The sequence below is a fragment of the Ammospiza nelsoni genome, chromosome 3 (genome assembly GCF_027579445.1).
Source record: "Ammospiza nelsoni isolate bAmmNel1 chromosome 3, bAmmNel1.pri, whole genome shotgun sequence".
In the NCBI taxonomy this organism is placed as follows: domain Eukaryota; kingdom Metazoa; phylum Chordata; class Aves; order Passeriformes; family Passerellidae; genus Ammospiza; species Ammospiza nelsoni.
The window spans coordinates 38,979,624-38,995,137 of NC_080635.1; positions in this window are offsets into that span (position 1 = coordinate 38,979,624).

Sequence of the window (15,514 nt, forward strand, 5' to 3'; positions counted from 1 at the left end):
CTATGTACCATGGAAGTAAATTAACCATGAATCAGTGCCAGAGCCATAAGGAACTCACAAGAAGTTAATAGTGCTGTCCTCATAGCAGGCACTGAATAATGTGCAGCAAAATAAGAGCTAGGCAAGTACATAGAAGAATACAAACAAAATATTGTAGACATGTGGCCTGTGCTGAGGCAGGGGTTCCCAAGGCAAAATACAAGATTATGTAATTTAGAGTGGTAACCTAATGCAGTGGCAGTGAGGAAAGGCTCGGCAGGCATCCTTCATTCGGCTGTGTCCTAACTCTGCTTTGCCCCTGAATAATGATCTTTAACTTACCCATTTTGTGAGATATATTTGTCATTGCACTTTCCACCTACCTCCTGCACAGTGTTGAGTGTCAGAATTCACTGTACACCATCCCTCAGTAGCAATGTTATTTTTCTTGCTCTGGAAATGCCAAGGGTAAAATTGCCCACATAACCACAACTCTGGTCCCCTGTGTAAACACATTACAAGACAGTCTTTAATTACATGAGTTTACATTTATTCATTTTTTTCCCTGCTGCATGATACTCAGAGGCATCTGGCCATATAATTCAAAGTGTGGCCCAGGCCTTATTTACCTCATATCATGCAAAGAGTGTGCTGAATACAAAATTATTGATTCGCTCTGGGATGTTTCAGCTGCGCTTTCAGCAGAACGTTTTGAGTGCTTAATAGATACATGAGGATTCAAATTCACAGCACCCCTGTGAGGCAAGAAGGTGACAGTATTCCCATTTTACAGATGGGGAGCTGAGTCACAGGGAGATTAAGGTCAAAGGACCCACTGATTTTGGGGCCCCAGTTTGATGTTTCAGAGTACTTAGTGTTTTTATAGCTCGATATATGTTCAAAGCACAGCTCCCAGAGACTTCAATTACAGCTTCCAGCACTCAGCACTTTGCAAATCAGCCCCCAGGGCTTCTAGTCAGGCATCCAGAAAATGAGGAACACACAGTTAGTGACCACCTGTGGTTTATAACTTGGCCAAATGTGTGTGGGTTTTCATGGTAATAGCAAAAGGCACCTCTCTTATTCCTGGGTGATGCTTTTCTCTCTCAGTCGAGCCAACTGATCCCTGCAGTAAAATACAGAGTGCTGCTAAGGTCTCTCAGTGGAGCAGTCCTGCACCCCGTGGAGGAGAAATGCAAGGGGACCACTGTCTTTACTAGCGAAACAATACTGCTCTCTTATAATGTAATTGGTGGCAACAGCTGAAATCTCCTTTGTTAAAATTTTAACATGGCTTTTCAATTTCTAAGACACAGCAACTTCCCTTCAAATCTTAAGTCTTAGAAGACAAATTGTGAAAAGTTTTGGGAGGCCAAAGTGGGACCTTAGACTGGGAGGTAGTGGTGGGCATCCCACTGCAGGGGTTGATGTCTGCTCTACCTCCAGTGCTCTCTAGCTGCGTCCTGAAAGTGAAGGGGTGACACACTGGGGCCAGTGCTCTGCTGCTGCGTAGTATTGGTATGGGGAAAGGAGTACTTTTAGCTGTGCTCAGTCTGGGACAAATTATGGCAGTCTGATGAAAACCCTGGAAGTGATAATTTTAATGGAGACCTCCGTGGTAGACCACAATTATAGCTATGCAAGTGGTTTTCATAAAAAAAAAAAATTTAAAAAATTGAGTAACATGGAGCTGAAATGCCCAGGCATGGGTCACTGCCTTTAATAGTATTAACAGTAGAAAGATAATGGTGAGCATGATAGGCAGAATGCATTTTATGAATGGAAGAATATTATTTATTTTCTTAAAATACAGAGGTGAAACTGAATTAATCTCAGGATTTTATCTACATTCCACACCTTGCTGTTTGTGCTGGCAGATGCTTATTACTGAATAAGGTGAAACAGATGATGAAATGAGTTGCAGGTTGCTTCAATTTCAGAAGGAAATATGTGAAATATCAGCACATAGAATTATGTAAATTGGGATGAGCTCTGGTGTGGGGAGAACAGCAAGCATGATGCACTGAAGGGTGCAGGTGCTTTGGATTGAAAGAGGAAAACTCTTTTGAGAATTGGTCCTTAGGGACTCATGAGATCCTGGAAAAACTCAGAAATTATTTCAAAAGAAGTCAGTAGAGCTGCAAGAAAGACACAAGACACTAGGAATGGGCCACTAAGAACTTACAAGAGCCAGTTTCCTTAGAGGAGCAGTACGTGTGAAGTAATGGCTGCTCTAAATTTGCTGGGTTTCTTGTTTACTGTGAGTTCACAGTGCTGATGATGAGTCTGTTCCTTAGCAGCAGCATATCTTGCTCGTTAGTTATTCCAGTGTTCCACAAAAAACCTGAAAAGGTTTGCTGGTAGACAGAGTTAGATCTCAAGGAAGTGACTCTTCCTGCGTTGACAATACTTGAAGTCCAACTTGTATGTTCACACCTGTCATTACCATCACAGGCCTTTCAAAGCACAATGGACTCTCCAGCACCATATTTATTATCATAAAAGCTTGATTGTGCAGAGGAAAACTTATCCCACAGAAAAAGCAGTCAGGTTTCTCCCTACTATTTCCAAATAATTCCTTTTATTATCTCTAAGTTGGAAGGAATGTTCTGAAGAACAACATGTGAGACCATCCCTTAAAATTATGGAAAAAGATAAAACATAACCACAAGAAATGGAACAAGGAAGAAAACATCTGCCTTGCCTGAGTTCAGCTGAATCCTGCTCACCTTTTGTGAGCAGTTACCTGAAATTATTTGCCCTGACTAGACAAGCAGATTTTGTTGGAAGAGAGGTAGCCAATGCCTGAAGGAAATAAACCCAAGTGAAATAAACTTTTTAGCCTCTCTTAACAACTGTCCTTTACAGGTTGCCTTTAATAGGCTTGCATTTATAACATTCATATTTGATCTTCCTTTTTTGTATAATCTCTGCAAGTAGGCTGAAGCAAGACTATGAGTGCCTGAAAAATACAGAGGTTAATTACAGCAGTGTGAAAGTAAAATAATGAGAGCTTGAGAATGTGACTGATAAGCAGTCAGATAATAGACTAACAAGCAGGATGTCTGTAGTCCATCAAAGGGCTAATGAAGGTCTCTATGTCCTCTGCTATTGCCTGAGGAGAATGTACAGATGGAAAATATCCATACCCAGAAATGGCGTGTAAGGATATACAATATGTAGCAGCTACATGGTGATATAAAGATTGGATTCAGTGAGCGCTTAACCTATGGATAAAGTAATTATAAAGTGCATACTAGATGCTGATAACCAAATGGGACATGCTTGAAAGTAATGTTTACAGAGGAGGTGGTGCTTGGTTTCACCTGCCCCACTGAGCTGGGCTCGCAGCCTGCAGTGCTGCATTGGATTCAGTGCCCCGGGAAGGAGGCACAGCAACACTGAGATGGACTGGTGCCTGGGGGTGGCTGTCCTGGGAGCAGGAAATTGGGCTGCTGCTCTTAGAGTTAATGGGGGCATCTGGCTCACATGCTCACGTGCAACCCCTCATGTGTCACAGTAATGCAGGCGGACCTTTGCTGATAACAGCTCTGTGAACATTGATGTCTCTGCTGTATTTTCAACCTCTGTTGGACTGGCTGACTTTTCTTAGTAAACATGCAAATTCTGACCCTTTGGGGTGACCTATTTCAGACAGGGAAATTGGGGAGCGAAGCACTTTGGCAGGCTCAGAAAATGCCAAGAAAACAAAAGAACAAACAAGAAAAACCCATGACCAGAAAAGATTAATAAAAAAAGACATTTTGGCCATTTGGTCATAAATAGTACTGTTCAATAGCACAAGAAATCATGCAGGCTGCGCAGGGAGACATAAAACCACTGAATTATGTATTAATATGTCATATAAAAGGAAAAAGTACTAAAGAAATACTGTTGGAAAAATAAATAAAACCACCATTAAAAGTGAACATGTCCCATTTGGTCAGTTATGTCAAACATAAAACAACAGAAAGTGCCATTTGGAAGTTAACAACACTTTTAATTTTACTACTGACTTTTCCATTATAAACCATACAAAGGTGTGGTTAGACCATAGGCTGAGGAATTGATTTTATGTCCGTGCTCATCTAAATCAGCAGGCTTTCAAAATATGTATCTAGACCAGTATTTCTCTGTATATATGAGAAATAAGAAGAGAGGGAGAAAGGGTTGGAAAGCTGAGGTTGTGTGAGCTGGCCAATGCTAAAATGGAGCTGCTACCCTCTCAAAGGGACTGATGGGGTAAAAGGAGCCAGAGCTGATATCTGCTGGTGGTGGCCACAAGGCCAGTCCTCCCCAGACATTTGCTCTGCAGAGGTGGGATGTGTGAACATGTGGAAAAGCAATGTCCCTCTTGCAGCAGCCAGGCTGTCCAGCACATTGGAGACACTGCTCAAAAGCACCTGGGGGAGCAACGTGGCCTTGTTCAGGTTTCAGCTTGAATTTCACTCTGTCCCTCAAATGCCTCTGGTTTTAATGTGAGATGACAGGTGCCATGGCAGGCCAATCTCGTGGAACCAGCTATGGAAGAGTGATAGGATCTGGGAAAGGGACTGCCCACACCCACACAGCTGGCCTGCTCTGGCAGGGCACCAGGACTGCCCATTTGTCCATGGGGCTGGCTGTGAAGGGTATCCATGAGGTGCAGGCAGCGCAGGTGTGGACACTGCTTTGGGCCCTTTGGCCCCTGGGAGCCTTTCTGTGGAGAGCAGGGCCATGGCAAGCTGAGGAGCTTCCCTGAGAGGGTCCTTGTCTTGCACACACACCTCAGGAGGGATTACAATGAAAACAAAAATAGGGATGGAGAAAACATTTTGCTGGCAGAAAGTGCAGATGACGTGGAAACTGCTGGGCTGCTGCTCCATTAGATACGCTGGCCTGGCAGAACTGCATTGCAGATATCCTCCCAGTGTGTTTGGAACAGCAAAACCCCCTTTGGTCAGCTCCACTGCCTTGTGCTTGCTCTTCTCACCCTGCCATGGTGCCAGTAACATCTCTGGTGGGAGAGGAGAGGAGAGGAGAGGTTGGGAGCAGCGGCAGGGACAGTGGGGCTGGGCACAGTGCTCCAGCACCTGCCTGTTCCCTTTCCCCTGTGCTTTCTGCACTGGGGGAAGGCTCCAGACCAGCATCTGACTAGAGGCAGCCAGACCTGCCAAAGCTCATCCATCCTCTTGGGGCGTGGGGGTGCCTGCACAACGCCCCACAGCTCCATGGTGTCAGCTCTGCAGAGGGAGGAGGGCCTGGCTGGGCTGCGGCTCCAGCCTGTGGGTTTTCAAAGACAGTGCTGAAGGGTCGTTTTCATCAGAGCCATCTCCAACATCAAGAAAACATGGAGCTTTGGTTTTGTTTTGCTTTAATTTATTGTCCTGGGACAGTGTTACAGAGCATGAGAGAGGAAGAAAAAATAGGAGGCAAGTATGTAAATAATCACAATTAATCTGAAGGTCTAATGGCCTGCCTGCCTGCCTTCTTGCTGTAATTTACCATATGCTCTAGTACTTGTGTGAGGTTCCCTGGCTCACGTGTTGTTCGTTTATGTAAGTGCGCACAGACCTTTGGCAAATTTGTATTTTTATTATGTAGAAGCTAGCATTTAGCTTTCTTGTTGAGGGTATGTTGTAGCATATGTTAGTGTTTATGTTGCAGGGAAAATGAATCTCTTGACTAGAAAATATCTTCTTCTACTATTCTAGTGATTTGTTATTTTGACCTTTTTTGTAATGATGTTTTGTCAATAGCAAAGCTGAGTGGGATGGACCAGGTAAAGGCTAGTCATTTGTGTGTGACACACATGGTATATCGTTTCTTCTGGGTTCTTGAGGGGATAATCACATCCAGATATGATTCAGAAGGTCAACCTGAATTGGAGGGAAATGATTTCTCAGAAGCGAGTATGAAATAGGATGTAGTTTGGTTTCCCTTTTTTTTTCTTTCCCTCCCCCAGTTTAAGTTGGAAAAATGTACTACAGGGATGCTATGGCTTTTTTTTTCTTAGTTTTCTGTGTATATATGTTACCCTCAGTGAATTTTTTTCAAGAGAATTTTATTTTTAGCTTTTTCATTGAAGAATCTTCAATGTTTTCAGTGGGAAATATGTTTACATCATTGATATCTCTTTTCTCTAGGGCCAGTAAATAGGATCACACAATATGTTATTAATGGACCAAGGCCAATGTGACATGCTGTGATTTTCCACAATTAGTGAGAAAAAAAATTCCTTAATGCTAGCAGAAGTTTGAAGTGATACAAGATTTGGGGTCTTTTTTCCCCAAAAGCCTGTGTGAGAAATGAAAAAACTTCTCTGAGCTCCATGGTACCTGGATTTGGCATAAAGCTTAAGCCAGCTCTAATGGCTGGCATGCAGCCAAAGAAAGAAGGAAGTCCCTGCACTGGGCTCCTCTTGTGTCCTGAGACTGAAGTGTGTCCTCTGTAGTCCCTCGACTGGAGAGAGTGGGCACAGCTTGGAATAACTCTCTGACACTGCTCCCATGTCTGCAAAAGACATCTGCATGCTAAAGGGGAGAGTGGGAGAGGTCTGCCTTTTGCCTTGGTTCTCACTGATTTTATTTTACATCATTCCCATGTGCTCTGACCCTTGGTTTGTTTTTGGAAACATCTCTCCTGTATTAACACAGAAGTCTGATTTCATTATCTGCAGTCCTGTGACTTTGTTCAGGTCAGATTCAGTAATTATTGTCTATAAGTTAATAGCTGTGGGTTTTTATGACCTCATGTGATGTCTAAGGCAATGCATTTGAATTCATAATGAACAGTGATAAAAGGTACTTTTGCCTGTGTGACTATTTGCTTCTGCACTTGAAGCACCATGAGTATTGTTGCTTCTGAGTACCATGCTAACCAGATCACGAAAAAGTGGGGAAATCTTTTCAATTCAGACATGAATTTTCCTTGATCTCCATATGCATATGGGAAACTTTCTCTTTATTCCCTGCCACCTAGCTTTGACTGCAACAGAGATGTGTGCATCTAAAGCTCTGCTCTCTGTCTTGAAAATAATGGGACATATTGTGATGAACATCCAAAATAATTACTACTACAAGGATCAAAAAGAAATGGTTCAAATATGCTTTTAAGCTTGATGTGACAATATTTACAGAAATGAATGTTTCCTGAATCTCTACAAGTCATGTATTTCAGAACTGCTGAACATAGTATGAAAAGACCCTGACACTTAATGATTTATAGCACCTTGGTGTTTTGGTACAAGCTGCAGCCCAGTATCTACCAAGTACAGAGCATGACCTGGGCAACAGGGAACCAAAACCTCATTTAGTTATACAGAAGCCTAAATTGAACAGTGATTGAAAAATCAACAGGATCTTGAAATGAGTCTTGTAGCCAGCTCAGCAGCAAGTGAAAGATTTTGGATGTGAAGAGTGTGTTTTTGACCAGGTTTATACTGTGCTGAAGCTGGGACAGCTGGATTATGTCAGCTCCCACTCCAGGGAAGCCTGTGAGAAAAGACATGTCCATAAACTGGTAACTGTCCTTTTTTCCATTTTTAGCTGTTTTTTTTTTTTTTCCTTTGGATGCATCAGAACATCAGGAGCAAGTTTTTGTTCCTTCCCAGAGTGTTTAATTGTAGCCATCCCTTCAGTGTTTTCTACTGTGATATCAGCAAACACAAATATTGCTTCCAAATGATTTGCCAAAAATGGCAAGAAAACAGAAAATTTGAAGTTCTCTGGCATAAAGCCATACATATGGATTCTCATTATCTAATATTTTCTGGGTTTTGATTTTCTTTCCCTTTAAGTGAAAATTTGTTAACCCAGCAAAAATAGGATGTCACGTACTTCCCTAACTGGCATGTAATGGAAATATTGACATGAACCCTGTGTTTGATGGGCAAAAATACATGGGGGAAAGTGTCTGTACAACTGCAACAACTTTTTTATGGTGCATGACTAGCTTTCATTCACGTTGTGAAAGCATGAGAGTAAACAGGAGGCTTGAATATTTTGCTGCAAGAGTTTTCCTACAGTTTTGCTTTTTCTTACTTAGATGCTTTCTGGCATGCAGCACAAAGAGGGATGCTTACCTGGGAAATGCTAGGTTGTTTTGTGAGTAAAATACTGAGGAAAAAGATCACATCTTCACTGTGCAAACTGCAATGTTCAGTCTCCAGTGTCTTTTAAGTACTTACCAGATGCTGCAAGGGAACAGCTATTAAGAATGCACATATTAATACAGCCTGCTCAGCCCGTTCTTCTTGGATATGTGTCAGCACATTCTGGGTGTATCCCCCAAATTGGAGCCACACACCTTCAAGCTGTCTTAATCAGGGCTTGAGGGATTGGCTCCTACCTTTGTTTTCTAGGAATGTTTTCTTGTGACATGGGGTCTTTGCAGGAGTGCTTTATAAGCTGAGATCCTAGAAACATGGAGTTTTGTTTTTCTAACATCTGCCGCCGAACATTCTCCATGACCAGCTTTCCTACACAAAAAAATGGTGTCCTGCAGTACAAACCAATGCCTTCTGATCTCTCTGTGCTGCCTGAGATTTATCTCATCTTCTGTTTTCCCTTTTCTTCAAAGCTCTTGGAGGAAAACATTTCTTTATAATTTTGTTCCTCCCGGTCAGGGTCAATGCTGGTGCTGATAGTCCTGACTGAGCAATCTATTCTGAGACAGAGATGTAAACCCCACTCAAAAAAAAAAAAAAAAAAAACAAAAAAAAAACCCCATATATATATATATATATATATATATATATATATATACAGGGCAAGGAGTTCTAGCATATAATGGTTTTGTACATTGAAGCCACAATGGTTTCAATGTACAAAAATTCTGTGATCTTAAATAGAATTCACAAGCTGCACCTTGAATCCTTGATCCATGGCAGAGATACTTATCCTGTGTCTACACCACAGTAACTATGTTTTTTCAGAAAGCTATACTTGTTGACAGTTTATTCTATGCTTTCTAAGCACATATTGAAGAGGTTTTGGGTTGTTCTGAATAACCAGCCACATCAACAAACCAAACTGTTACACAGATCTCTACTTCTGTGGAAATATATCATGTGCTGGTACATCTGACCCACTAGGCATCATTTAGTGCAGTTAAAATCTTCCCATATAAGATTTATTCTGTGCAGATTCCAACTTTGCAACACAATGCATTTCAATTGTAACATATTGTTCCTACTTAGTCTAGCAGTAAAACCATTGCACTGGCTGGAAACAGCTTTCTTTAACATCTTTAAACCAGAAACATCTGAAGTTGACAAAGTGTTTGTGGCATCTCTTGTTTCTTGCTATTTTTCTCGATAACTAGGCTCTGGGGAAAAATCTTCAAATCCTTAAACAAGCTGAAGAAAATAATTCCCTCTGATTTGCACTCCTCAGTGGAATCTCTTCACTGCTAGCTCCATACTTGGCAGTGGACGAGCCACACAGAGGGCATCAAGAACTGCTCTGTTTGCAGGAAGGGCACTCACTAGGGAAAAGGCTCTGTGGCTGCACTGGCTGGAGGAGGAATATTTGTCTCCCTGATGAAGCTTCATTGGCTTGAGCAAAGGTATATGTATATTTCCAGAAATATACATATACCTTCCAGCTTCCAGAAAAGCTTGGAAAGATGCCCGATCTGGGAAAAAAAAAAAGAAAAAAAAAGAGCCTTCCAGATTTTGGTTTCTTCCCTTTCCAAGGGAAAAACTGAGGGATCCATATAGTTGATGCTTGACATTTTACACAGCAGTGTCAGGCACTAGCAGCTCTTCACTCCAAGAATAAGTGTAACAGCTATGATTTAGCACAGCGTTGCTAAATGTTCCAATTTTACCTTTTTATGATCCATCTAAACATTCATACCAAATTTGCTACCATGAACTCTGAATATAATTTTGATTATGGGCCAGAGAAGTACAGCACATATAGCCTCTTGGAAACTTCTACTACAAAACACTTGCTTAACTCCTTACTGCACTTGTACTAATAGAAAAAATGAATCACAGTAATATTTTGCATAATGGTTGCACCTGGCAACCAAAGATCTTCAAGCATTTATGAAGTAACTAGATTTACTCTATATTTCTCCAGGTATCTTTTTTTTTCCAATTTGTATAAGATCACAGTGAGTAATCCCTTTTACAGATTTGAGCTTTTACTCATTGTGATGAGTCCAGCCCCGCACTTCATTCACTTGTTAGGTGGGTCTTATCTAAAGAATTACTGCTGAGCAATTTTTGATTTTATATCAATCTTGGGTTTTATGCTGATCATCTCTACTCAGTGCATGGTAAGACCCTGAAACAAGTTTCCTAGAGAAGTTTTGGATGCCCCATTTCCGAAATTGTTGAGGGCCAGGTTGGATGGCACCCTGAGAAACCTGATCTAGTGGGTGACATCCCTGTCAATGGTGGAGAAGTTGAAACTCGATGATCTATAAGGTCCCTTCTAATTTACCCATACTATGATTCTGTGAGTATGTGCCCAAAAATTTACCTGAAAATTTAGGATACATCGTGAAAAGGGAATGCAGAAAATGTGCACATTTTGGAGGCATTTGCATAACAATAGTTACAAATTCCATGTTAAAAAACCTGAGGCCAAATCATGGTACTCCTTTGCTTTTCCTTATATCTTTTAATACCACACAGCATCTTTGTGACAGAGAGCTGGAACTGTCTTCAAACTCTTGTCATTACATGATAGTTGCTCGTCTGGTAGAACTTGAATGAGAACAGATGCATGCAAAAAATATAAGGAAAGGAAATGCATGCAAGGCAAGGTTTCCAAATGTTTATGTGCACGTCCAGGGCTAGTGATGTGTTGGGGGCTCTGCAGGCATTCTCCAGGCAACACTCCTGCTCTACCGCTGAGCTGATCCTCCAGCTCTCACTGCTGAAGAATTTTTTTTATGTTACTTCTCCCCTTTTTCATCTATGGAGTGACACACTCAAAGGACATAATTAAAAACTCTGGAGCACTTGAACATTTCTGCAAAAGAAAAGATGGCAGTTAGTAACAATACCTCACGCAAACAGTCATGTGTGTGTGCGTGCCCTTGACAGGTATCAGAAACCTCAGAAAGCCATTCATACAAATGCTTCTCATTTTTCCCAGAGGCAGAGAACATACTGGCAGTTTAGCTTTTACGAATTGCTTTAAGTTGGAAAGAGTCAATGGACCAAGCTGCATCGTGCTGTGGGTGGGTAAAGCTTCTGTGAAAGAAGCACTCACTCTCTTCATTGATTTTTTTTTCTTGCAGCATGAATTTGTTCCACTGTCCCTAGCTCATGAGACTCTTTTCCAGTCTCTCTCTCTCTCTTTCCTATTTATATCTTAATTCACTGCTGTCATGATTTATACTAGCAATACAATGTGCAAGACATGAAAATCTATATATCTATCATACCCCTGTCTGAATGCTGGGATATGACATTTCAAAATTATTTTTTCTGTATACATTTATCATACATTTTTTTTTTCAAAAGGAGACACTGTGAATTGAAACAGACTGAAGATGGCCCAACACCTCTGCTATCCTATTTCATGTACTCCATGTGGTTAATGGGGTAGAAATAGGGGCAGTGTTGTGGTTTAACCCCCACTAGCCACTGGCTGCCTCCCCCACCAGTAGGATCAGGGAGAGATTCAGAAGGATAAAAGATACAGAACTTGTGGGTCAAGATGAAGGCAGTTTAATATGGGAAGCAAAAGCCATGCACACAAGCAAAGTAAAATAAGGAATTAATTCACAACTTCCCATGGGCAGCCAGGTGTTCAGCCACTTACAGGAGAGCAGGGCCCCATCATGTGTAAGAGTGAGTTGGGAAGACAAATGCCATCACTCCAAATGTCCCCCCACTTCCTCCTTCTTTCCCCACTATACATGCTGAGCATGATGCCAAATGGTCGGGAATGTCCCTTTGGTCAGTTTGGGTCACCTGCCCTGGCTGTGTCTCCTCCCAGCCTCCCATTTACCCCCAACTTCCTCATCAGTGTGGCAGCAAAGCATAGAAGGCCTTGGGTCTGCATAAGGTGTGCTCAGCAATAACAAAAACATCTGTATATTATCAATCAATTCATCATGAATCCAAAACCTAGCCCTGTACTAGCCACTGTGAAGAAAATTAACTCTAGCCCAGCTGAAAGCAGCACAAGGAAGCACTGCTCTGTTGCAGTTCTATGCTCCTTTGGCCAATATTGTGGAGGTAAATATTTTATGATTCTTGCAGAGTTTAAGGGAGGTACACGTAGCATGCTATCCATCAGTGGCAATTTGAGGTTTAGTGTCAACGCAAATTGTTCTTTAGGGAAGAGTAAGGATCTGTGCTGGCTTGTACCTGCAACTGACTGATCTTTATCAGCCTTCTGACAGTCCCACAGGGACAACTAGTTGTAATTAGCTCATTTAATATTGATTAAGACTTTGGACAATTAATCAGAATTAATCAGGGTTCCGTGGTGTTTTAGAGTTCTGACAATATGTACGTAAGAGCCTGGGATTCCTGAGTGTGCAGAAGGAAGCATGACATGGGTGCTGTCCCAGGAACTGCATGGAGTTTCATCTCTTGTGGAGATTTGAAAACATGTAGGAACTTTTTAAAGAAATATTTTGCTTCCTCTCCCTCATCATCACATCTCTATACAGTGTGACTCTGGGACAGGTTGAGCATAAATAACAAAACACACTGAGACAAATAGTTCTTAAAAATTTTTCTGCACAATCTTAGATCTTTCTTCTCTGGTCACACCTGCTACCAAAGTCCTGCCTCCCAGAAGCTGTAAAGCACTGGAGCCTGAAATTAGGTGTTGGTCTTAGTACTGAAGCCCTTGTGCTTTTTTCCATGCATCCACATATTGGTAGTTACACTTGTTCTTTGTAATTTAATTTTAGGCATAAGGTAATCTTGTTGGATTAAAAGCTTGTGTCTCTTTGTGTGTGTGTGTGTTTGGGTTTTTAATTTTTTTTAAAAAAACATGAGCTGTACTGTCTAGAAGCTAGGCAAGAAAGTTGCAGTACAAGGACCAGATTTAAATTTGTTGTAAATCCTTTCATATTTTTAATGTGTGTTAAAAATGGTGAAAATTTTTGAATGGAAAACAAGCCTTTAATACAACTGGGATCTAGTTAGAAATAATTTTCACTTTTTTTGGTTTTAATTGTTTTCTATGTGGATCTCCTGAACACAGTAGATATCTAGATTTGGTTTCCTTAGGTGTTTGTGTGTTTTAGAAATCAAATGTTTTTCAAGTGTAAATTGAATTTTGAATTAGGAAAATAAGTCAACCCTTATATTTTAGATTGTCTCTTGCAAGACTTTGTAACGTACATTTTTCATGAAAGAAATCACTTGCTATTCTCCCCATTCCCAACTATTTTTTTACTAAGTTACGCTTGGATTGGAAATATTATGAAGAAATAATTTGTGATTTTGCAGGCAGTGTGAGTGATAATTTAGAAAGAAAAAAAGTCAGACAACTGATTAATGCTCTAAAAATAAGATATAGCTAAATGCTGAATATCTCCTGGATTTGGATTAATTCTGTTTATATTAGATCTAAGCTTAGTAGTAATTATATTAGCAGCAGTAAGTCTAAAATTCAAATATATAGTAATGTGGAGCAAGTCAATAACTTATCGGAACAAGAGTAATTAGGGGAGTAATTAATTGGACCATGCTTAAGGGTTTTTTTCAGTCAAGGTATTTAAACTAAATATGCTGTTCTTTATCCCATCACAATGAATTGTTCACAAAATGTATATGCTACATTCTGCACTGACATATGGCTTCTACCTCATGCCACTAATAAAGTGGTTAATGTCCATAATTAATTAAATACTTTTGGTACACTATCCCCTCTAAGTCAATGTGTAGAACTGGATATAATTTGAAGATTCAGTGGTTTCTCCTCTGTGTTTGAATTTTCCTCTGAAGTAGGCAGAGATACCTGGATTAAGAGGCTGAAGTTTTGGTGAATGTCCTCCATTTTTTGCGTGAAAGTACCCTGACACGTAATTAGGAGTGAGGCATTTGTCAATTTTAAGGATTTTAAAATTATTGCCAAAGACGTGTTATTTGAGACTCATTTTGCCATAGGTCTTATTGTCTGAAAGATTTAAGAGTAACTTTTTAAATGAGAATCCTAAAAATATATTTAGATTAGATTTAATATGACAGTTATTTGTTCTGCTAACAAAGGTCCCATGGCCTATGAAAAACATTAATTGAGGATTAGCACAGATGTAGTAAATTTAGAAATCTTTGATGAAAACGTTGCAAAGCATCGTTTGTCATTTGTGATTACTGCAAATATACTAACATCATTAATGTGACCATCTACTTATAAATTCAGCAGATTTTGTTCAGTTCAGAACAGTATGCTTCTGAATATGGCCAGCCAAATCAATTGAGATTTTATATACAGTGTTTAAATTGTGGCCATTTCACAACTGTTTGTGCATGCTCTTTCTGCAGACATACTGTCACTTACCTGGTCTGCAAATGGAATAGGTAACTGTGCACTGACTTGGAGATCAGGTACATCAAGTGATGCCTCCCTGCAAAACAAAAGTATCTCAAACCAGACATTTCAGTCTCTTCTGGAAGCCTCCAGTGAGAAGCTATTTGTATATTTGCACATGCTTAGTGGGACTGTATTGCTCAACTGAAGCGGTTATATGCAGAAAGTTGCTACAACTTCCTTGCTCAGCCTGGAGAATCCCGCTTCCCTGCCTCAGTGACATCCTGACATCCTCTGTCCTCTGCAGGGAGCACAATTAAACCTTGGGAGAGCTATCTGTGGTGTGTAGTCCATAATTTTTTATTAAGTATCTGCTGGGGACAGCCTGTGCTGATTGACAAGGTAAGGCCAAGTGGAACTGTTGGTGGTGTTCCACTTTGGACTCTGCTAAACTGATCCCCTGTGCTCCTGTTCTCATGTCTTTGGACAATGTGATTTATGATGCAACTTGCTCAGGAGATGCTAAGAATTTTGATCTCTGAGGCTAATCAGTGAAGGATGCCTTGGCTTGAAGGCTGCTGAAAGGGATAAAAAGAAAAGAGAAAGAAATAGGACTGATGACATCTCTTCCAAAAGATCTTTTCATGGAAGAATGGGAAATGGAAGGGGTGGGCCCAATGATTTTCTTCTTTTTGTGTATGTGCAACTGTTATCAGTTGATTGGCTTTTTTGAGAGATGACAGTCAGTATGAAGAAGGATCTGCTTTGCCAGCACCACAGTGTTCTGTTTCTCTTTTAGTATTTTAGGGAGATAAGAGAAGAAACTTCATGGGTACTCTGCTCTGTGTATCCAGCCAAACTTGTCCTCTGCTTTCTGCCTCAAATGAAGAGAAATGCTCTTTGTCCTCTGCTGGTCAGTTAATCCCTCAGTGACACCCAGTCCTATTATTCTCCTACTATTCCTGCCAATTTCAGGCTCACCAATTTTTTTCTGATGACAGGAGAATTCCCTAGCGTGCTGCAAGGAACTGGACAGGCAGTACACATGGTCTTGCCTTAAGGTCTGTAATGCAGCCTTGTAGCAGAATCTAGTAAGG